The following is a 25,978-nucleotide window of genomic DNA, read 5'->3' as shown; positions in this document are numbered from 1 at the left end:
GACTTTCTTCTATAAGGGCCGTTTGATTAAGGATAATCTATAAGAAAAATCCTACCTAGGGAAGGTAGAACTTATCCCAGTAAAGATGAGGAGGGAAAGGATATGAAGAGAATCCTTGGAGAGATTCAAGATACAAATAGCCCATTTTTCCATTGTACTCTTTATTTTTGCTCCCATCCCAAATGAGTTTATCATCCCCTCCCTTAAAGGAGATCAATTTAGATCTCAAAATTGATTGAAGAATAAATTTCTCTTCTAAGGGAATGTACTCAACATCAAGATATCTCCATTTCCAATGTAATCCATCTTCTCCAAAAGTCATATAGTCCTCCAAAAGTCATATAGTCCTTCACTTTTGTTCCCCATCTTTCTAACAAATAAGACTTGACTTTTAATGAGGAAGGATAATGAAAAAGGGGCTTATAGTCACCCTAAGATTATTCCCAAAATAAATCCTCCTTTTCATCCCCTAGATTCCATGAGAGCCTATTCTAAATATATTTCTGCATTTCAAGAGGAAATTCTAGAATCTTGAGCCTTTGGGAGGATTGACCTCCCTAAAGATATTGATTGGATTAGGCGATGAAAGGTATTTGTAGGAAAGGATCCTAACACATTTGAGGTTAGAGAACCTAACCATCCTCCATAATAACCTTTATCCTAAGTCCATTCCTTGACATCTTCTAATTTTTATAGTAGCTCCACCTAGAATTTTATACCTATAGATCTAATCCCAGGAAAGAAGGGAAAAGTTATGCCAATCTCCATTACCCTACCAGAAAAAGCTTCTTAGTAGACCTTCAATTTTAAACACTTTTCTATTTTGGAGATCCAAACATGAAAGATGGTAAATAGGATGTGTTGACAAAACAACATAAACCATAGTCTTCCTACCAGCTAAGGAAATCCACTTACCTTTCCAACCAACTATTTTTACTTTAAATTTTTCTATTAGGGTATCCCATAGTTTAGAAATATTGTGCCCCAAATTGACAAGGAGACCCAACTATCTACAAGGAAGGATACCTTTGTTAAATTTTAAAATGGAAACAATTTGAGCTTCCAAATTGGTGGAAGTGTTGAAGAAAAATATCTCTAATTTATCTTTATTAATCTCCTAACATGATGCCTTGTTATAATTACCTAGAATATCCTTCCAAGCGTGGGCCTCTCTAGCCGATCTTTCTCAAAAAAACATTGAACCATCTACAAAATTTTGATGTGTAGATGGTTTCTCCCTATTGATTATTAAGATACCTTTGATGACTCCTATTCTTGCTTGCATAATCAACCTCCCTAATGCATCAACCATTAGAATAAATAGAAAGGAAGAAATAGGGTCTCCCTATCTCAATCCATGAGAAAAACTAAAATCCTACTAGGTGCTATTAATTAAAACATACATTTTTGAAGTAAATATACATTCAAAGATTAACTCTATCCATTGTTTAGAGAAACCATAAGATTCAAGGCATCAACATAAAAAAATTCCAGTCTACCATATCATATGCTTTCATAATATCCAATTTCATGAGCATATTGGGTAACTTATTATTCTAAACCAAATGAATAGCCTCTTGGGCTAGAATGAACCCATCATATATCAATCTTCCTGGGAAAAAACCTATTTATTTCTCACTTATAAGTCTAGACAACATCTTTTGATGTAGGAGGATGTTGGGTTGTACAGCTATCTTGCTTGTTTCTTTTCTTAGTTTTTCTTGAGCTCCTTGTTGTTGTTGAGCTCTTAGTCTTTGTCAAGTTCACAGTTGATGTTGAGCTCGTAGTTGATGTGGAGTTCATGGTTGTTGTTGAGTTCTATGTATGTGATGAGTTCGTAGTTGTTTCCAAGTTCACCATTGATGTTGAATTCATGGCTGATGTCTAGTTGTTTGTGGTTTTCAAGTTTATGTCAGTGTTGAGTGCTTGTTGGTGTCCAACTCATGTATGTGTCAATCATTGTGAAGTGTTAGTATTTGTTATGGTCCTTCATTTTTCTGATTTTTTTGTGTCTGGTTCTAGTTTGGGTCGACCTTGTGTATTTAATTTTGTATTTAATATTTGTTGAGATATGACCTATGGCTTCGTTTTAATTTAATGTAAGAGTTTACTTAGTTGATAATTTGTAATAGGCCAAATCATGTTCGTACATGTATTTAAAGGGGTCTCAAGTAGAGTTTTAGGCATGATTCGGTTGATAAGGAATAATAGAAGTAGAGTAAGAATGCAAAGATCATCATCAAAGATTGAAGTTTGAATTTTAATGTTGGTTGTAGCCTAGAAGGCCTTACAACTGGGCATGTATGTTGATGACTTGATGAATCAATAAAGTGTTTTTATCTTCTATATCCTTTGGTTTTTGTTCTTTGCATTTTGTTTCCTCTATGTTTACTCTTACAAGTGACTTTGGTAGTTGGGTGTGCCTTTGGCCCTATTTATCCATCATTCACCTTGTGCTAAGTGGTATTAGAGCTTGAGGTTCATCCTTGTAGAAGATTGGATTGTATAGAACCCTAAGTTGATTTGGTTGTGGGGTAGCATATCTAAGGATTTGACCTACAACTTGCAAAGGAATACAATCTTGTAGGAACCTGATTGTTAAGATGGTTTGAGGTAGAGGAAATGCTGAAAATGTCATATTAGATACATTGAAATAAATTACAGGTAGATTAGATATTGTAGAGATAGCCTAGAGGAGAGGATTACATATTGATGATGTGAGCGATGATGAAGCACTAGCACCAAACCATACTCCAGAACCTGAACAAGATCAAGATGAGGCAAGATTTTTTTTGAAATTTAAAGTGACCAAAACCAAGGGTGTCAAACCTTACAACCAAATTTTTGGTAACCAGCACATCACCAACAAAAACTAACAGAGAACATTACTGATACAAAAACAAAAAAGGAAATAAGATAACCACCATAATTCTACCCATACTATTAACTATCATACTACTAAGAATAGAAACAACTATTCTAAAGCAGAAGTCCATATAGTTAACCATACTAGTTTAGTTCATAATAAAAATTGTTGGCACAGTCAAGCCAACCCAAGTCTGAGTAACAGTTGGATACTAGCAAACCAAGTAACAACATAATAACAAAAAACAACTATGATCTAGTGATCCCTTAAAACTATAGACCTATTTCTTAGTTTTTCCTTTTCACTTCCTAGTCAATAAAACCTGAGCCCAATCATCGGCAAGAAACTTAAAGAGGATTTTATGATCTTCCATATCCAACCTTGTTTCTTCTTTCTCCTACACCAGCATTTGGAGGGTAGTGGTAGCAGCATGAGTGACTTTTAAGGAAAATTTAGAGAAGGTGAAGAATCCTTCCTCCAAAGTTTTAACCCTTTGATCTATTTGGGCAATCACCCCATTTTTATCCTTGACCTTCTCTTTGTTTTTAGTTCCCTCCTTTTTAGCTTCTTCTTTAGCTTTTTCTGCCTGGTTATCATCCTACAAAACCTTTGGGTTAGTAAAAACCTTGGGTTTTTCCTTGATCAGGGAGGAAATAGTAATGGGAGAGGTATCAACTTTGCTACTATCTTCATAGAAGGTAATGGGTTATAGGGTGAAGCTGGCAAAAACATGGGTATTCTCCATAGTGATGGCATTTCCAGCCGACACCTAAGTATTTCCAATAGACATCTAGGCATTATCAATAGAATTGTTAGTAGAATTCTCACTTTTTTCTACTTCCTCTTTCCCTTTTTCCCTCTTGGAGTTAGAGTTATTCTCCTCCTCCCTCTCCTTTCCATTTTTCTCTGAGCTCTCCTCCTCCACCTCTTCAACCCTGAATCTATTAGATTTTTTCTTATGCCTCGCTTGGGATTGGGCAAGTCTTCCTGACCTTCTCCTACCTTTTCTACTTCCCTCCTCCTTCGAGTCCTCCTCTTCCACCTCCACTAATTTTTCAACTTTAATATTTTTTCTACCCTTCTATTCCACAACCACTTCAAGTTTCTTCTTTTTCTTATTTTCATGGCTAAGGGAAGGCTAAGGGGTATGAACTTTGGTTGCAGTACTAATACACTGGGGGAACTCTGATGGTTGTGTGGGTTGTCAACCACTACCACCCTAGGGGGGTAAAGGGCAAGATGGAATTGGTATAAGTGAAAAATCAAGCCTTGGTGAATAATGGTGAAGTTATGCCCCTTGTTTCTCTTTTCCCTAACATTACTAACCATATCCTCTAGAGAATACAGTAGAAAAAATGAGATAGAAATAAAATCCCTATTCCTAAAATGATTTAAGAGGGGAAGTGGTAATAGTAGTAAACAAAAAACCTATGCTCTAGCATAAGGTATTTCATGACTACCATGTAGACATTGTCCCACAGAGAGGGGAGCTTATCCCTCTTAAATCCTCCTCTATAGCGCACTAGTTCTTCGTTATCCATGAAAAAACTGCTCATACTAGCCTCATCATCCATTTTTATGACCTTTCTCCATTTTTTATCCTTTCATAGATAGCCCAGTGGCCATGGAAATTACTTCCTCATTCACTTGAAAAGTAATTCCATTTATGGTTATCTTGAGATCATTCCACCCATTAACAAACTGGAGGGCACAGTTCTCATCATACTCTATCATTGCCTACATGTAAGGCAAAAATACCCCTTCCTTTAATAGTAACTAGATGGTCATCCTATCTTTAAAATTCTCAATTTTTGTGGGCTCCAACCTATTTAAGTCTCCACCCATATCTTCCCCATCTTCTTCTGATTCCCCCGCCTCAATGATGTGCATCTGAATTTCCTTGTCTTCAAAATTATTGTTAATACTATTAGCCCTAGGCCTCTCTACAAAGAGAAAAATAGTTTTACAAGCCCATTTTTGAGGCAAAAAAATGCCATGCGAATTCATTATGAGAAACATGCATGTTTAACATCATAATTTTTACACCCTTAAAATCTTTGACAATTTGAATAATGATATTATTCATACTTTCAAAGGGGAAGTAATTTGAATTTTGCAGTATGTTACCATAATGGAGAAATGACACACTCCTTAAATTTCATTCATTCATTTTTCCATTTGTATGGCCACGTATTCTCCTCATTTCCCTAAAACTTTTATTAAATTTAGCAAATTTTGGATTACTAAGAAAGAAATTGCCAAATTTGGCCCCTGGCCTTAAATTTTGTAGTCATATTAATTAATACTCCCCCCTCTTTCCTTGCATATCAAGGACTTAATATCTCCATTTAGATTTTCCATATTTCTCTAGCACGTAATTGTTGTTAATTCAAAACCCATGGCAGCCACCACATTGGCCACCTTATTTCCTTCTCTGTAGAGTTCCTACATGTGGACATTCTCTATCCTTTCTAAAATATGCCTAATATCTGTAATGATAGTTTGAATATTCCATCTCGGTTGGGACACTCCATGTACCATACCAATAATTAACTTGGAATCCCCTTCTATACTTATTTCCTTAACTCACATTTCACTAATCAGTTGAAGACCCCAAAGTAGAGCCATGGCTTTAGCCAATTTGTTACTTCCACCCCCACCTTCCCAAAGTAAACTAATAGCACATCACCATTCCCATTTCTCAGCACTCCACCCGCTGCTCATATACCCCCTTAAGAAAAACCATCAAAATTTAATTTAAATTATGTTAGGGTTTGTAGTTTTTATCTCACTTGCTATCTTTTTAACAGTTTTGAGTTATCAAAAAGATAAGAATCCTCTTGTAAACCCCATTTTTCAGAAATCTAACCATCTTGCCTTCCTGGTTCTTCCTTTGGTAACTTATAGTTGGATAACCTTATATTTTCCTTCAAAAATTTCTCCATGATTCCCATAACCACCTCCATAGGTTTTTCCACCTCCCAAAATATTCTTTTATTTCTTTCTTTCCATATATGCCAACAAATATATGGTGGAACAATTTTCCACAAAAAAACCAATTTTGTGTGGTAGAAGGGACAGCTCCAATTCTCCACAAATTGACATAATTTGTCCTTTATGACCCAATCTAGACCAAATTTCTTCCACACCATAGCCCAAATCTTTAAGGTGTACTGACATTCAAAGAACATGTGTGAGATACTTTCCTTCTTTTCTTTGCATAGATAGCATTGATTTGTGATGAAAAAATCCCTTCTTTTAGATTGTCAAGAGTTAAGATTTTACCATGCTGAATAGTCCACCAGAAAAAATTAATATTAGGGAGTAGATTACTAATCCAAACTTTACTCCATAATGGTGGGAAGACATCCCTACTAAAGAGGTGTTTATAAGCCGATTTGACTATAAATTTGCCACTTGAAGTTAAGTCCCAAACTCTAGTATCCTCTTGGATCAAAATTGGGGGTCTTTATGCTCCCAAGGGCATTTCCAATTCCTTAAGGAGATGAATATCCTCTTGAAAGTAAGTGTCTTTACATAATTTCTTCCACTTCCTCCCCTAGTTAATGTAGTCCTCCACCTTCCCACCCATGTCTTCCTTTAGTAACTCCATTATTCTTTTGAATTTTTTGTAGACCAGCGGTTTCCCTCCCATCCAATTATCCTCCCAAAATATGATACTATGCCCATTCCCCACAATCCACCTTGTCCCTTCCCTTAATAAGCTTCTACTCTTGACAATATTCATCCAGATTTTGGAGCCTCCAAGGAGGTCATTATTGAAGAGATTCCAAGTGAAAAAGGAATTTGACAAATATTTGGCTTTCATTATATTACCCTAGTCTATCTTATCTTCTCCTAGTCTCCAATCTATCTTTGTAAGGAGGGCTTTATTTAGATCACAAAGTCTTCTTACTCCCAACCCCCCTATCTCCTTTGGATTACAAACCTCATCCTAGTTAACCAAGCTCAATTTGTTCTTATCCTTCGTCCCTAGCCAGAGGAAGTTCCTCTATATTCTCTCAATTTTTTCTACCATATTTTGGTTAATTTTAAAAAGGGACAAGAAGTAAATTGGAATATCCTGTAGAGCCACCAAGAGCAATTGCAATTTACCAGCATTGCTTAAAATTTTCTCTTTTCATCCTACCAGCTTTTTTGAACTCCTTCCACTATATTATTCTAGAAGTCATTAGTCACCTCCTTAGTGGTTAATGGTATGCCAAGATAAGTATTAGGGAGGTTGGCATACTGACAACCTAAAATGTTTCTTATCTTCCTTTGCAATGAGGCATCAATATTAAAGAAAATAAATCTTACTTTTATAGTAATTAATTTTTTTGCCTAAACTTTCTTCATAATTATGGAGGATAGTCTTCCAAGCTTCGGCCTCCATCATTGAAGATTCTCTAAAAAGGAAAGTGTCATCAACAAATTGTTGCAGTACTTCAGTATTAGCAATAGTAGCAAGCTTTATCCCTTCAACACAACCAGTATTAACTAGTTTAGAGAAAGACCTCCCCAAGACCTTAGCAATCATAATAAAAAGGTAGGGTGATAGTGGGTCACCCTACCTTAGTCCTATCTTTGCTCCAAAATTGCCCCAAGGGGAGCCATTTAAAATAACAGAAAAATTGACTAAGGCTACCATCGTCTTAATTAGATTTATAACATTTTCATTAAACCCCACTCTTTTGAGCACATCATAGAGGAAATCCCACTTGAGCTTATCATAAACCTTGGAGATATCCAGCTTGAAGACCATTCCAAGCCTTTTATTTTTTTCCATTGAATGAATTATTTGATGTGTGGTTATTGCTGCATCCAAGATTTGTCTTCCCAGAACAAAGCCCTTTTGAGGAGTACCAATAATTTTTTCCAGAAATGACTTTATCGTATTGACCAGAACTTTGGCAAAGATCTCATATATTGTATTGCATAGACTTATAGGCCTAAAATTTATTAGGCTCATGGGTTTCAAATTTTGGGGGACTAAAGAAATAAAATTCTTATTAATCTTTTTTAGCATCTTCCCTATTTTAAAGAAATCTCTAATAGCCCAAACCAATTCACTTTTAACAATCTCCTAGAAGTGCTGGAAAAAAGCTACAGGGAAACCATCCAGCCCTAGGGCCTTAAAAGCTTTCATTGAAAACACATCATATTTCACTTCCTCCTTCATGATATTTTCTAGAATGTGGTTGTTTTCCACTGCACCCAGCACCTGCAGGATCATATTAATCAAACTTCTTTTGATAACCTAGTTTCCTGCATTGTTATCCTTAATGTAAGCCTTGCTAAAATATTCCACTGCATGTCTTCCCATCTCCTCCTAGTCTTTATAAACCCTTCCTCCTTCCTCTTCCAATCTACTGATTGCATTTCTTATTTTATGATTGAAGGCTAACCTGTGAAAGAAAGTATTATTTTTGTCACCCTCAGTTAACCATTGGACTCTTGATCTTTGTTTCCAAAAACTTTCCTCCCTCAACTAATATCCTTCCATTTTTTTCTATATTCCTCTTCTTCTTGAGTTGCATTTTCAATGTTATTTCCTTTAGCAATCTCCCCTTGGAGCTTTTTAAATTTTCCTCCACTTCTCCTTTAATTTTGAACAATTCTCCAAAGGAACAATTAGCCCAACCCTTGATATTTTTCCTTATGTTATCAAGCTTTTGGGTTAGTCTATACATTGCAGTGCCATCTATCCTTATATTCCACCATTCTTGAATTCTATCTTTGAATTCTAGGTGAGATTTCCACATTATTTCATACCTGAAAGGTTTTGGTCCACTTTTTAAACCATCCTCCCATTGGAATATTAAAGGGGAATGATCTGAAGCAGTTCTAATGAGGTTCTCTAGCAGGGAATTGCCCAGTCTATTCTAGTTCCCTGTCACCATTAGCCTATCTAGTCTAACTTGGATAATATCACTCCATTTCCTATTATTGGTCCAAGTGAATGGGTTTCCTCTCAATTCTAAATCAATAAAATCCATTGTACTCATGAAATTATTAAGATCTTGCAAACTTTTATGGAAGTCTCTGTTTCCTCCTAATTTCTTTGAGTAATAAAGGGGGGTATTAAAATCTCCCATACACATTAATTTTTTTATCTTTCATGTTTTCTGGAATCCTTACTAGCTTTTCATATGTTTCCTTTCTCCCTGCCTTACTATTAGAGGCATATATATTTATAAGTCCCCACTGTTGAATACTAGTTTGGAATTCAATTATTATGAAATTTATATCCTTGCAAACTTCAACCCTCATCACAGAGCATGGGTTCCACATGGTAGCAATGCCCATCAAGGTTCCTTCAGCATCCATATGCATGTAAGCAGCACCTGGCCATACATAACTAGCGATTCTATCAAAATTAGCACTAGAAATTTTTGTTTCATGTATTAACACACAATCTACCTTTTCCTGAAATATGCATTGTTTTATAGCATATTACTTATGGGGATTATTTAGCTCCCTTAAATTCCAAGAGAGGAATTTCATTTATTGCCTCTAGTAATAGTCTCCAGTGTAATTTTCTTACCACTAGCCACATTCCTTGCTGCTTGTTTGGTCCTGGTTGCTTTGCTAGTCAGTCTTCCAGTTGTCCCACATGCCCCTACATCTGGTTTTTTTCCCCCTTTTCTCCCTTTTCTAAACCTCCCATTCCCCATTATCCCCCTTTTGTGGTGAAGTGGGGCTTAGTTCTTTTCTAGCCTTTTCAATGCTTGCCATTACTTTAGTTGCTATCTCCTTTGGAGAGGCATTTTCCATCCTTACAAGGGTACACGTCCTCTCCTGGGTAGCACCTTTTGTGGCCATAAGTTCTTGTAGACCCTCTCCTCCTTATTTTAATGGAAAGCAAGGAATAGGGTGACTAGCCACCATTCCACCTTCCCCTATCATTTCTCCTTTCTTAAGTTCCCCCATTGGTGAACCTAATAGTTCCTTCAACTCATGTCTAAAGGGATAATCATCCATTTTTTTCTTATCCTCCAAAGCTTCCCCCTCCTCAAGATCCTCCATTTTCTTCTTATCCTCCAAGGCTTCCCCCTCCTCGGGATCCATATGCCCCCTTGGTCCTATTCCTGGGGTGGTCTTCACCAAGATATCATATGTTTTGGTGCTTTAGTTCTCTCTATTTTTGGGGCTTCTGAGGGTTCCCCCATAACTTTCATTACAATTCTTGAGGAACCTTCCTTTTGTTTATCCTTCTACACTTGTGCCTTACAATCCACAATAAGGTGCCCAAATTAACCACATTAGGCCTACATTCTTGGATTCAATGGGTTAAACTCTCTCTCCCCATTTGGTTTTGAGTATGACCATAGTTGGGAGGGACCAATTCAATGCCACATTCATAGAATCTGGCATATACCAGTCATGATTTTTGCATAGTCACTTTGTCCATAGTAATAAAGTGTCCAAAAGAATTCCCCATCCATCTTAGGATTTTATCATCCCAAAATTCAAGGGGTAGTCCAAGTAACCTTACCCAAACTAGAGCTAACTTGTTTAGCTCTACACTAGCATCAAATCTCGGGTGCCATCTTGTTAAGGCAAGACAATGCTTCCCATAGTACCAAGTTCCTAAAAGTATGAGGTTGATGTCCTCCTCTAACTTGAATTTAAAATAGAAGAGGCCACTTGGCATTGCTGAAACACCCACACTACCCCTAATTTTCCATTTCTGAGTCACCAATTTACAAACCATCTTAATTGTAGGTTTGAAGGCCATGAATCTACCCACAACACAAAGTTTAAGGCTAGAGGTATTGCTTTCCACCAAAGTATTGGGGAGGGAGATCACTGGCCCATTTATGCCATTAGCAATCTTGGGATCCTTTGTTGAAACATTAGCCATTGAAGAATTGACTAGTACATTCTTCCAGCCTCCCAGGGTCCCATTTGTCAACTTCTAACCATTTTCCAATGGACAACTAGTAGGTTCCCCCATACCCAAAACCACAGTGTTGGAAAAAAAAATCCCAACATCACACATAGACCCACCTCCTTCCATCATGTCCTCCAAATCCATGTGTAATGCTAGCACCATTTGTAGATTTGAATAGGAAGGAGGGTCTGGAGGCCTCGAGCTTGCCATGAACAATTTCAAAATTCAAATCTAAGTGGGAGTAGGTTACAGAGCAGGTTGTAGTGATTTGAAAATACTTAGATAATGTTTCTTTTTTACACAGAGTGGATCATTGAGGCAAGACTGTTGAGAGTATTGTTTAAGGAGAATTTAAAGCTTATTATAGAAGTTGTTTCTTACGATTGGAATTTGGATACCAATGTTGTGTTGGATTGGATCTCTAATATGGAGAAGTTCTTTGAGTATGAAAAGACTCCTAATAATAGGAAGGTGAAAGTTGTAGTTACTAGGTTGAAGGGTCATCCCTGACTGTGGTGGAAGCATTTGCAAACTAATAAACAAAGGAGAGGAAAGGAGAAGATCATAAATTGGGTGAAAATAGTGAACAAGGTAAATAATAAGTTCCTTCCTACTAATTACCAAGTTATCATGTTGAGAAAGATACAAAATTTGAGACAAAGAGACATGAAAGTGAAGGAGTATACTAAGGAATTCTATAAATTGGACACCATATCTAGACATGTGGATGATGATGTTGAGAAAATTAGAAGGTATATAAATAGATTAATAACTAAGATTCAAAATGAGATAAGTTTTGTGAAATTGGAAAGTGTGGAAGAAGCATATCAATATGCCTTGAAAGTTGAGGAGATCTTGACAAAGAAGTATGAACAAAGACAAAGAGGTAGAGGTGGTAGATTCTAGAGAGGCAGAGGTAGACCTTATGGAGAAGGTGGAAAATCTAACAATTCTATGCAAGATAAGGGAAATCTAAATGGAAGAATGATGACAAAGGTAAGACTAAGTGGAAAGGAGGTTATTCTTATCGAGAAGGTATTGGTTCTTACCGAGGAAGAGTAATTCTTATTCTAAAGGTGGTTTTCATGGTAATTGTTTCAAATATGGTAAAGAAGGGCATAGATCCTCTAAAAATGGGCAAAGTAATATAAATGTTGTGGTTCAAGGAAACCCTGAGGGTTCATCTAGTGGATTGGTGACTAGAGAAAATCTAATGGTGAGAAGAACCTTATGTAATAAGGGAAGTGATGAGGAACCTATCCTTAGGAGAAGCCTCTTCAAGACTAGATGTAAGATGGATGGAAAATGTTACAAAGTGATCACTAATAGTGGAAGTTCTACAAATTTGCATTAGAAGAATTGGTTACAATGTTGCAGTTGTAGAAGCTGAAGCATCCTAAACCCTATCATGTTTCATGGGTCAAAGATGAGCATAAGATATTGGTAAGTGAGCAATGCATTATGAATTTCAAGATTGAACATTATTTTGATGAAGTTCTGTGCGATATCATGCCTATGGATTATTGTCAAATTTTGTTGGGTAGACCTTGGCAATATGATAGATATGTTATACATGATGGAAGATTGAATCAATTTACTCTTTGGGTGAATGGGAGAAAGAAAATATCATTGCCTTTGATTGAAAGTCTAGATGAGGTTAATTGTACTACTACGAAGATTTGCATGGTTAATGGGAAGCAATTTGAAAAAGAAGTGAAGAAGAATCAAGTTTATTTTTCTATAATTCCTAGGAAGCCTAGTTGTACTAGTAACAAACGAGTGACAAAAAATAGTGGTGACCAAGTAACAACTAGTGATGGTCAAGTAGTAGAAATTGGTAGAAGTCGAGTACCAAGAGAAATTGAAAACTTGATAAATGAGTATAAAAATATTATTGTAGAATATATTCCTAATGGTTTACTACTAGTAAGAAGTATAATTCATTGTATGGATTTGATTCTTGGAGCTAGTTTTCGTAATAAGGCACCATATAGATTAACACATGTGAAGAATGAAGAGCTTAACAGAAAACTACACAAGTTGTTGCAAAAAGGTTTGATTAGAGAAAGTTTGAGTCCATGTGATGTACCTACTATATTAGCACCTAAGAAGAATTAAGAATGGAGAATGTGTACTAATTCCAAAGCTATTAATAAGATCACAATGAAAAATAGGTTTCCTATGCTAAGGATGGATGACATAATGGATTGTTTGAGTGGAGTAAAGTATTTTACCAAGATCAATTTGAAGAGTGGTTATCATCATATCAGAATTAGAGAAGGTGATGAATGGAAGCTACTTTCAAGACAAATGATGGTTTGTATGAATGGTTGGTAATGCCTTTTTGTTTGACTAATGCTCCTAGTACTTTCATGAGGTTGATAAATGAAGTTCTTAAGAGAATTTTGGGTAAGTTTGTGATTTTGTATTTGGATGATATTCTAATATTTAGTAAGGCTAAGGAAGAACATCTTGAGCATGTTAGACAAGTAATGTAGAGATTAAAAGATGAAAAGTTGATGATTAACTTGAAAAAGTGTTCTTTTATGAAATAGGAGATTTTGTATTTTGTATTTTTGACTTCAGCTGGTGGTTTGAGAATGGATCTTGAGAAGGTTAAAGAAATTTTGGAATGGTCTACACCTCAGAATGTGAGTGAGGTAAGATCATTTCATGGTTTGGCTAGTTTTTACAGGAAGTTTATAAAGAATTTCAGTTCTATTTGTAATGCATGGCTGAGACAATGATAGGAGACAAAAAGGATTTCAAGTGGACACATGGAGCTGATAATAGTTTTGAGACTTTAAAACAAAATGGTTCTAAGTTACTTGTATTGGCTTTGCCTAATTTCAATAAAGTATTTCAAGTTAAATGTGGTGCAAGTGGTAGTGCAATAGGAGTTGTATTGAGTCAAGAAGGTAAACCTATTGCCTTCTTTAGTGAGAAATTGAATGATAATAGAAGGAATTAATGTGTGTATGGTTAAGAGTTTCATGCAATCGTTCAAGCCTTGAAGAAGTGGAGACATTATTTGATTCCTAAGGGGTTTGTGTTGTATATTGATCATAAAGCTTTGCAATAGTTGGGAAGTCAACATAAATTGAATCAGAGACATATGAAGTGGGTTGAGTACTTACAAAGTTTCAAATTTGTGATTAAGAATGAGAGTGGAGTCACTAACCAAGTTTACTAATGCATTGAGAAAAAAATGATCTTTGTTGATCGAGATGAAGGTTGATGTTATTGGTTTTGATGAAATGAAAGAGTTGTATGATACTAATCCTAATTTTTTTGAGGCATGGAGAGAGTGCACAACACCAAATCTATCAAATCACATAAGTATGATGAGTATTCATTCAAGAAGGTATGTTGTTAAAGGAATCCAGTTGTGTATCCATAGAAGTGATATGAGAATTAATTTGATTAAGGAAAAGCATAGTGGTGGATTGGCTGGACATTTTGGAATTAATAAGATATTGAGTTTGTTGAAGGATAAGTATTATTGGCCACAAATGTATAAGGATGTTCATAAATTTGTAAAGAGTGACATCAGTATGGATTTTTTTCTTGGATTACCGATGACAACAAAGGGGTGTGATTCTATATTTTTTGTTGTGGATATATATTCTAAGATGGCTCATATCATACCATGTAAGAAGACATCAAATGTTGAGAATGTTGTTGATATTTTCTTCAAAGAGATTGCATGGATTACCAAGGAGTATTATTTCTGACAAAAATAGTAATTTTTTTGGCTACTTTTGGAAGACGTTGTGGAAGAAGATGGCTGTTGAGTTGAAATTTAGTTCTACATTCCATCCACAAATAGTTGGATACACAAAGGTTTTGAATATAAGCTTGGGTAATTTGTTGAGATGTTTAGTTGGAGATAAATCACGTAATTTCATATAATAATTTTTTGAATAGGAGTACAGGGAAAACACCTTTGGAGATTATTACTAGAATGCAACCTAGAGGGGTATTTGAATTAAGGGATGTGGCTAGTGAAGTAAAGAGAAGTGTTGCAAGGGTAGAATTTTTTGATTTTATGGATTCTTTGCATAAGGAAGTGAAGTTGAGGTTGGAACAAATTAATTAGAGATATAAGGATAATGTTGACGAGTCTAGATGACATCGTGTTTTTGAAGTTGGTGATGAGGTGATGGTTCATTTGAAGAAAGGTAGATTTTCTAATGGAACATATAGTAAGCTAAAGATGAAGAGATTTGGACCTTGTAAGATCTTGAGAAAGTTTGACAGTGGTAATACTTATGAAGTTGAGTTACTTAATGATATGGATATATCTCCTATATTCAATATTTTTGATTTGTATAAGTATCATGAGTCAGATGATGAAGTTGTTGTATCAGATGGTTATCCTAAGAAGTAGATTGAAGAGGTTGAATATTATTGAATCAAAGAGTTGCTAAAAGGAAAAAAGGAAAGGATTATTTTGAGTATTTGGTAAAGTGGAAGAAAAGATTAGTTGAAGATACTACATGGATTTCTCAATTGGAGTTGGATTCAACTAAGGTTGTGACACTTGCATGATTCAAGAGAATCATTTCTTTCAGTCTTAGTTGTCTAATGCAGGAAAATTTTGGGTTGTATGGCTATCCTGCATGTTTCTTTCTTAGTTTTTGTTGTGCTTCTTATTATTGTCAACCTCTTAGTCTTTGCCAAGTTTTTAGTTTTTGTCGAGTTCATAGTTGATGTCAAGTTCTCTGTATGTACTAAGTTTTTAGTTTTTGTCAAGTTCACAATTGATGTTGAGTTCATGGTTGATGTCGAGTTCTCTATGGCTGCCAAGTTTGTGTTGGTTCTAAGTGCTTGGTGGTGCTGAGCTTGTGTATGTTTCAAGCATTTTTGAGTGTTATTATTTGTTTTGGTCCTTCTTTGGCTGAGCTGTCTATGTCTAGTTCTAGTTTGGGCCAATCATGCATATTTAATTTCATATTTAATATTTTTAGAGAGTCGACTTGTGGCTTGGTTTGCATTTAATGTAAGGGTTTATTTAGTTGGTAATTTTTAATAGGCTGACTTATGGTCAAGCATGTATTTAAAGGGGTCTTGAGTAGAGTCGTAGGCATGATTTGATAGATAAGGAAGAGTATAAGCAGAGTCAGAATGTGAAGATCATCATTGAAGATTGAAGTTTGAATTGTAATGTTGGCTATAACCCAGAAGGCCTTACAACTTATGTTGATGATTTGATGAATCAATAAAGTTTTTTTCTCTTCCATCTCATTTGATTGTTGTTCTTTGTGTTGTGTTTTCACTATGTTTACTCTTGCAGGTGACTTTGGTAGCTGGATGTGCCTTTGGCCCTAGTTATCCATCATTCTCCCTAAGTCATCTTTTGAAGTCTGCTAGCCAAAATTTTAGTAAAGATCTTATAGAGAGTATTACATAAAGCTATGGGTCTAAAATAATTGAAAGATTCTAACTTATCCTTTTTTTGAATAAGGACTATAACAATAATATTGACTTCTCTCAATAGTTTATTGGAGTTCCTAACTCCTTCCAAGGCTTTTGTTACATCTTCTCCTATGAAGTCCCAAGATTTCTAAAAGAAAAAAGGTTGAAAAAACATCAAGACCTATAGAATTGTCTGGATTCATTTTTTTAAGGACTTCTTCGACCTCTAGGTTGGCAATCTTCTTCACCAAGAGTTTATTTTGTTTTGTGGAGACTAATCCAAGGATATTAGAGAGAACACTCCTCTAAGATGACATACTCAAACTTGCACCATTGTTATAAATACCTTCAAAGTAATAAATGGATTCTAAGTTAATATCCTCAGTTAGGTTCTTTGGATTACCATACATTCCTTTAATGGAAGTAATTCATTTAATAGCTCTTCTATGCTTAGAACTATTAAGAAAAAATTTGGTGTTATTATCCCTGGCTTCTAACCATGTTTCTCTCAACTTTTGCCTCCAAAAAAGTTCTTATTTAGCCAAAAATTCTTCATATTGTTGCATAATATTTCTTTCTTCAATGAATTAAGCCCCTCCCATTCCATTTACCATAACTTCTTTGTGTAACGATCCTAGTTTATCTTCCAAACTTATCTTATCCTCAAACATATTTCCAAAGAACTCTGAGTTCCACTCTTTTAACTTGATTTTGATTACTTTAATCTTTTCTGACTACCTAGAAAATCTTGAATCCTAAGACTTTTATTTCCTCTTACCATCTTCTAATAACGTTAATACAATTATAATTTTTGAGCCACATTTGTTCGAATTTGAAAGGATAATGACTAGGTTATTTATTTTCTAGAATTTTAAGCTCCACAATATAGTGATCTAATCTTGATATTTGTTTAACTTCATATTAAAAAGAAACTAATATTGTTGATAGATATCCTTGACAAAAAACCCTATCTAATATTCTACAATATTATTGAACCCCTTCCTTCTATTGTTCCAAGTGAAGGTATTGTCTGATATAGACAAATCTAGAAGACCTAACCTATTTAACCAATTAAAAAATCTTGATGCTAATGAGATTTTGTTGCTACCTCCTCTCATTTCTAAAGATCAAAGAATAGCCTTAAAATATCCTCCTAGAATAGATAGGCCTTCCTATTCTAACATTAGTCTATCTTCCAACTCTTTCCATAACCTAACTCTATCTCCAGTATGAATTGGACCATAGACATTAAACAACCTATAGTGAAAATTAGATCTAATTCTGAAAATTAGATCTAATTCCTTTCACCTTACCACTCATCCAACTTTTATGAATTTCTATAGATGAAATCAACACATTTCTAGGATCCCATATTATGGTAAGACCTCCATAAGTACCTTAAATAGGGGAATCTTTTATCTCTCTCCAACCTACTGATCTTTTAAACTTTTTCATTTATTCACTATTAAGTTTTGTTTCATAAAGAATAATTATGTTAGCTTTAAGTGTTAGTAATACAATGTTTTAGGAGCCATTTCTTGTTAGGGACATTGAGGCCCCTAACAATCCCAGCTAAGACATTCATGGCACTTGGGGAGGAACTTCCCCTTTCCAGCATCAATAATATCAGTTAATTTAATCTGACCCTTAGATTCCCCATCTTTTAGACACAATTCTTGCAAGGATTTCCACCCTCACTTTCTTAATACTTTTGTGCAATCAGGAGATCCCCTACTTGGAAGGATAACCCCTAACCCTAAAGGACTTGTCAAATCCTCAGCCAACTCTACTAACCCTTCTTCAATGGTAGTGGGGCTTGTCTCCCTTTCCATGTCCTCTATTTCCTAAATTTTAGAGATCAGAATAGATTTTTGCAACTTCAGTTCCTCCTCATCACAAATCTCATTAATGAACTGATTCATAAGATCTTCAACTACCATATTCTTCAAGGCTTCTATCAAGATTTTAAATTTTGTTTCCTTTCTTTCTAGGGTTTCACTTTGATCTCCCTAAGAGTGAGTCGCCTAACTTAATAAATCTTTTCTTTTCATAGTAGTCTGGTTACTCTAGCTTATTGATAATTAGGGTGGAACCTCAAGAGGGTCAACTACCTCATCTAGATTTGAACCACAAATGACTGAGTTGAGGTGGGGATGATCGTCTCTAATTTCCCCTTCTTCTTCCCTGTCCTCTTGGTGAAATGAGAGTCTCTCCTCTTCATCACTCCTTATAGTTTGAGTGTCTTCTACCTTCCTTTGATCTATTGTAAAGCTTTAAATTAATATATATAAAAAGATATAAATTATCGAGCAATTTTTTATTATAAAAAAAATATAAATGTAAAATGTAAAAATATTTTTTTATTTTTTCTCATGGTCGATTATCTTTTGCCACAAATCTCCATAACTACTATAATGGACATCTCATTTTCTGATGAGGCTAGTAGGCTAATGGTAGTTCAAAGTAGCAACATGTTATTATTTTTCTACATCTTTTATTAAAAATATCAAAATTTAATGCTCCGTCTTAGATTATAGTCCTTCAAAGTTAAATTTTGAGCCACTTTACAAAAGTTTGTCTTAGTAAAGTTGTAATATAGGATAGTCTATATGTTGTTTTTTATGTTCAAAATCATGGTGATAAGAGTTTTTATAACTGTCACTTTTATGTAATAATATATTATTAATATAACCAAGTTATAAGTCTTATGCTAGAAAGGAAATAAAATAAATATAAATGTAAAATGTAAAATTTAAGATCTTTCGTACCCATAAATAATTATATTATTTTTTAATATTTGAAGTATAAATTTTAGATTTCACATTAGACTATGTTTTCTATTTTATATTAAATATAATATCTTAAATTGAAATTTGTATTTAATATTATGTTATATTTTTCATGTGTATTAAAATATTTTTTTATTCATATGAAATATTTATTGACTAATAATTTATTTCTATTAAAATATAAGAACTAATATTTAATGAAAAAAATGTTAGTTAGTGTTTTAAGCATGGTAATTGTTAAATAAATAATTATATTTTAAATAATATTTTTAGATTATTATTTTCTTAATATAAGTATGTAAAATTAAGTTTAAAAAAATAAATTTTAAGTAATAATTATACTTTTATTGTAATGAAATTTGTCTTGATATATTATTGTTTGTTCATATCGTAAGTCTTGTATTTATATGTTGTGTCTAATAATATCATAAAATTATTAGAAATTTAACAAGAAAACAAGAGCTTTGTTCAAGCATGAGTCCCTGCCTATTGTGAAAAATACAAGAAATAAATTATTAGAATGATTATTTTGTAGAGGGTGGCTGCAATGACTAAGCAACAAATACTTATATAGTTGTGGAAAACAAAATATACAAAAAAAAAAATACAAGTTTACAACACATTTGTACATAAGAATTCATTTTAAAATAGTTAGAGGAATAGAGTTTTTAGTTTATTTAGAGTAATACTCATCAAGATTCATCTGTCTAGTTTTACACATCATGATTCAACCATGTAGTTTTGACCTCTGATACCAACATCACAATTTAAAACTATACATTCAATCCTGATAGAAATGTCACAATTTGACTTCCTTTGAAAAATATCTTCTACTTGTATATCTAAACATTATCAATTAGAAACATTGAATTTTAAAAATAAATTACTTGTTATATGATTTTTTTATAAGATCTTAAATTAAGTTAGGTATTCATATTCAAATAATATCAATTAAATAGGTAATAGTTTAATAAATTATTAGACTATGAAATTGAAGTTTTTCTAATATTTTTTCAAATATTATTTTTAATATAGATTATTTTTTAAATAAGTATAAATTATAAGTTTATAATAGGAAAAACATTATAATATCAAATATAAATCAACAACTAAATTGAAGAAAGCAACATTAAATATAAGATAAAATTGAAGATTACTTAGTACATATTTGCAATATACAAATAATATAAAAAATAAACTATTAATAATAATATGAACAATCAATTTCTTTGATGTAATAATAAATGTTCTCAAATTAATTGAATAATTATAATTTAACAAATGGAAGAATAAATTATATTGAAATAAATATGATACTATTGAATTAACTAGATGTATAATATATGCTATAATATTTTATAATCTTTATATTTACTTTAAATTTTGATCCACTTGCATATAACATTTTAACTATCATATTCAAAATATATACGATTGATAATATTTTAACTATTACATTAAAAATATGTAGAATTATATATTAAAACTATGTATTAATCATCATATTAAAAATTCTTATCTAAATTGTATACTATTCTTTTAGAAATTATCCATACATGATACTCAAGTAGACTTTTTTGATATCAAAATATGGTCATGAGATTTAAATTAACTTATTTTTGTACGTTAGTTGTATTTTAACCATTTGACTTATCATGCCCCTTTCACCCATAAATATCTTCCCCATGCAAAAGGAAGCTTTAGTGCAATGCATTTATGTTTGTTAGTGGGATCTTATATAGTCATCCATTACCTTTTGCTTTTGTTTTTATATGTTTACATGTTAAAATCAATTATTTGTCTATTCTTAATCTTCTAGTACATGGGTAGTTTTATTGCATTTTTGAATGATTAATTTTGAAATATCAACTATATATTTCTTTCATATAATAGATATAAATGACTAAGATAATATTCACTAGCATATTTAGGTTCGAATATTTAAAACAATCTTCTATTATGTTTTTTAGCATCATATGCAAACATCAATCTCAGTCAACCATTTAAACTATAGCATTAGATAAGTACTACAACACTTCATCACAAACTTTTTTATATTCTAATTAGCATAGTGCATCTTTCAATTCTATATTTAAAAGAAAAAAAATAGCACCATGAAGAATACTATGGAATATGATTTAGTAACAAAAAAGTGGTGGTATTTATTTCTAGTGAACAATGTCCAAAAAGCTTCTCATTATTAACACTGTGACTTCAAATAAGTATACAACATAACCTCACCAATTGAACAATACATGACGAGAAAAATTATAATCATCAAATTCCATACAATCACACATATATGAGAACAAATATACTTTTGATTTCATTATTAAACCTAATTAAAATAAAGAAAATGATTTTGTTGTTTTAAATTAAGATAAGTCATTATGTTATTGCAAATTTGGAGATATGTTATATGGACTAATATTTTAGTGTTAGAGATATCCACATGCAATTCTTAAGAGTACTATATAAACTTCTAAAAGCTAACATTGACTCAAACAATCAGATTTTTTATTTGGCAAGTTGCTTGACTTGAATATAGTAAGCTTTTGGCGCTTTTATCTCACCAAGTTTGGTGTGTCAATACTTTAGGCCACGTCACATAATGTCATGATATTTAATGTCGTGTACTCCACATTGTCATCATTCATAGTTGCAATTGATTGATACTTATCTATAGTTTTTATTTATGTTATTTTTGTGTTGAAAAAATATTTTAATCTTTAGAAAAATTAGTTTTGACCAATAAAAATATAGGAATTAGTGAGCAAAAATTAAATTTAAAAATAGACTTTTACAAACGTTAGAATCATAAATGTTTTAGGTTGTAAAAATTAATTGATTGAGTCTACTGGAAACCTTAGTTCCTTGTAGAGACTAATAAGTGATTTAAAAATTATTTTGCAATAAAAAATGATGTAAGTGAAAGTTACCTTTTTAGGAGAATGCTTGGATAAGGGTTACACTTGATTTAGGGTTAGAGTTAGCATTAGGCTTAATATTTAGTTAGCCTTAATGTTTGTTATATTAGATTAGGATATAATCTAGTTTATCATTCTATATACATCAAACTATGATTATAACCCCAATGCTAACCCTATTGTCAAACTTAAAATTAAATTCTATGTACTTTCAAGTCCAACTCATCGACTCATATTTCATGAGTATTTGTTTCATAAGATCCCATCTCTCATAAGGATGAATGGAGCACCCAACACTTATTGCACATCTAGGTAATGCTCACAAAGTGGAGCATCAAGACCTCTGAAGAGGTCATCTATCCTAGTATGTCTAACCATGGAGTTTCCTCCAATGTTAAGTCCACTTTGCTTGCAACTCCATTTACAAAACCTTCAACAAGTTTTTTGGCATTATGAACCATTTCATTATAAAGCCCCTAGTTAAGCTCACCAATTGATAAATAGGAGATATTTTCCACAGGTCTTGTTCAATTGTTATATTCCTATCAAGATTCAACTTTGTAGTGTTTCAGTCAAGCTCATTGATCCATATTTTATGAGTAGTGATCCATATGAACCCATCTCTCATGAGATTGAATTGAACACTTGGCACTTATTGCATCTAGGTGATTTAGAGGTGAAGCATCAGGACTTCCCGAGAGGTTACCCATCTTAGTACTACCCCAACTCAAGTATTCTTATATCCACTTTTCTTCCAATCTTATTTACAAAACCTTCAAGAGTCCCATGAGACTTATGAATCAAATACTCAAGTTGTTCATTTATGTTTACTATGATAACTACTATCACTATTACCTTGATTTGTACCCTCAAATATAATTTTTAATACATATTTTACTATCAACATAACCATTGTGCCTCTTTCAGTGCAAGTGCTAGTTTAATGAATATATGAAATCCACCCTCCCCCCCCCCCCCCAACACACACACACACAAAAATACAGATATACATATGTATATGTATATGTATGTATACACACATACATATATGTGTGTGCATATATATACATATATAGACAATTTCATATACATATATATACATGTGTATACATATGCGAATATAGAATGCAAATAAATTTGAATCAAATCAAAATACTTTTAAAATTGAAAATAGAAAAAACAAATATTTATATACGCCAATTTATATTTATTTATAAATTTATACACATGTATTCACAAAAAATAAAATTGAAGATACAAGATCGCTCTTCAAAATCACATGAGATGGCACGATCCCAAAAATCTTTATTAATATTAATATTTAATTATTAATCATTCAATAATCCAATGACTATTAACTTTAAAATATTTAATTTCTAAATACTTAATTTTTCACAATCATGACATAAGACTTCTTGATAATTGCTATCCACGTGTCTATATTATAAATAAAACAATCTCAAACTAAATGAAAAGCTCTTGATATTTTTTATTCGATATTTTAGATCGTCAACCCATTAAAAAAAAAAATGAAGGTTTCGGTGAACTTTTGAAATATAATATATATCTAATTAAAAATATTTCAAAAGATAACATACTAAAACCAAATCAGAATACATAAATGATAAAATCGAGTTAAAAACGAAACGAACACGTGGCTCCAATTTTGGAAGTTCGGTCTCTATATCATAACCATAAAAGAACTATTTAAATAATACTAATAATAATAATAATTTAGAGACTTTTAACTTTTCCACATAGGGAATCTGCCGAGAAATATGCTTGTGGACTTGGCCTTTATACCGCGACACGTGTCACCCTCTTTTCCCTCCATTGGAATGATGGACTAAAAAGTTGGACTAAATAATAATATTTCTCCATTGAAATGATGATGATGGAGCACTTTGCAAGAATGGATGAAGAAAACGATATGACCAACAATAATAATAAAATAATGCCCACCTTTACACCGACAAAATACTTTAGATGGCCGACCCAAATTATGCTTTTTTTAATAGGAAAAAGCTAAAAATAATTTATAATGGATACAAATTATATTGAATTTGGCACAAAATACAAAATCTCCTTGTGGGGCACAAAGGAGGAATTTCACATGGAATCCATGTTTAACTAGTTTGGAAAGGGATAGTAGAATAATGACCTTACAAAAGACCATCTTTCTATGTTGGTTGATGATAATGTAGTCATCTAGTTACTTTTTTAGAAAGTGGAGGGTTTTTATATAAAATAAGTTTTCTAAAGAGAGAAAACCTTCTTTATTTGGATGAATTCATGCTAATCAAGTTACTTTTATGAATTGTATGACTTTAATATTATGAAAGACTTTTTTCCATTGATGTTGATGTGAGTATTGTTATGGAGGTTTTTTTTGTTTTTTTTTTTGGAAAATACAAGAAATTTGAGAGAGAAATTTCATTATGTGGATGAATTCTAATCTATTCATATTTATGAACAACATGGCATTTATGACAAGAAATTATGCATTACTTTTGCATTTAGCTATCATTGTACTTCAATTTTATGAACATTTGAATGCCCTTTACTTCTTAAAGGGGACATGTAACTATTAGAAATTACTTAAGAGTATTTACTTTCTCATAAATTGTCTTAGTTTAGATTATAATATTGCTTCCTTAATATAAGGAAAGACAAGTAACATTAAACTTTTATAGTCACTTTTTACCTATCTTTAAAGTAGTGTTGCCTAAATATGATTGCCCTAGCAATTTTGATAACAATTCTATAGTATTGTGAATCTTATTTTTGGAGATTAGATGTAAAGGGATATCACACCCACCTTTGAGAATTGAGATGAAGAATGATATTGAAGTCATCTGGATTTCTGTACTAATCATATATTAACTGACACTTTAGTATGCTTTCTTTATTGGGATCTATATGGATCTAGAATTCCCTATAATTTAAGAGGATCAAGGTCAATCTCGATAGGTACAAAAACTATCTAGTTTGTGAAATTGCTTTGTAATTTATGATATTGGGATGGAAAATTGTAATCTTTTAATACTAGCTTCATTAAAATGTTCAAATCAAACTTTTGCAAAGATGCATAACATCTGGAAATGAAGAGCATGCAAGTTTTGATAATCATATAAAAGTGTTCATTTTAAACTAAATAAATTTAATTGCTCATGGAATGATCTCTCCTTATCATTTCCTTGGGAATTAATTGCAGGTTGAATGTCTTTATTCACCAAGACATGATAGTTTTCCATGCAAACATATACAAAGTTGACTTACAATTATGAACAAAATGGGACAAGAGATGATAATTTAAATTTGAATCCTAAGTAGCTCAAGATTGATCTTCAACACCACAAGTTTGACTTAGAATAGGGAAATAAATATTCTTGAGGTGGGGAAGAAGTATGTGCTAGTAACCATGGTAAATGTAAATAAATAGGCATAAAAGGGCATAAGGTAAGATCAAATTTATTAAAACATGAAAATGAACAAATGAAGATTGATGGGGATCAAGGAAAGAGCCAAAATTGACACTGAAATTTGTCACTCATTTCTATAAAATTATATTTAAGAAAATTTATGGCAAAATCACTCCAAAAATAAATAGAAATTTGCTTGCATATGAAAAAAATCATTATTACATTTTTTCCTATTCTAAGGTGCACACAAATTCTAAACTGAACATATGGTAGGCTTTTTCCATGTGATCTTTGATTGACAAATTACTAGTTTTTTGTTTCTGATTCATAGTGTTAGTGAACAATTTTCCCTTTCAGTAATAGGAGTTAGCAAACAAAGCAAACTTCCACCACAATTGAGTTCTTTCAATTGAACCCTCTCTATTTTAAGGCACAACTCCCTCCTTAAATGATAAACATTAATTTCCTTTATTTCAAAAGAACTTATCAAGCATTGAGATATCTTTTAACTAGAAAGAACTAAGGCTTTTATAAATACTTTTCCATCTCTCATACAAAAGTATTGCAAGGATAATATTGATTCAAAAACAAGCCAAAACACTTATTCAATTGTGTATTGGAAAATAAATAAAATAAATCTGATGATTGATTCCTAAACA

This window comes from Cupressus sempervirens, chromosome 11 (genome assembly GCF_028749045.1).
Source record: "Cupressus sempervirens isolate cs-2001-9-10 chromosome 11, ASM2874904v1, whole genome shotgun sequence".
In the NCBI taxonomy this organism is placed as follows: Eukaryota; Viridiplantae; Streptophyta; class Pinopsida; order Cupressales; family Cupressaceae; genus Cupressus; species Cupressus sempervirens.
The sequence above is the reverse complement of the archived record's forward strand: the minus strand, read 5'-3'. Positions refer to the sequence as shown.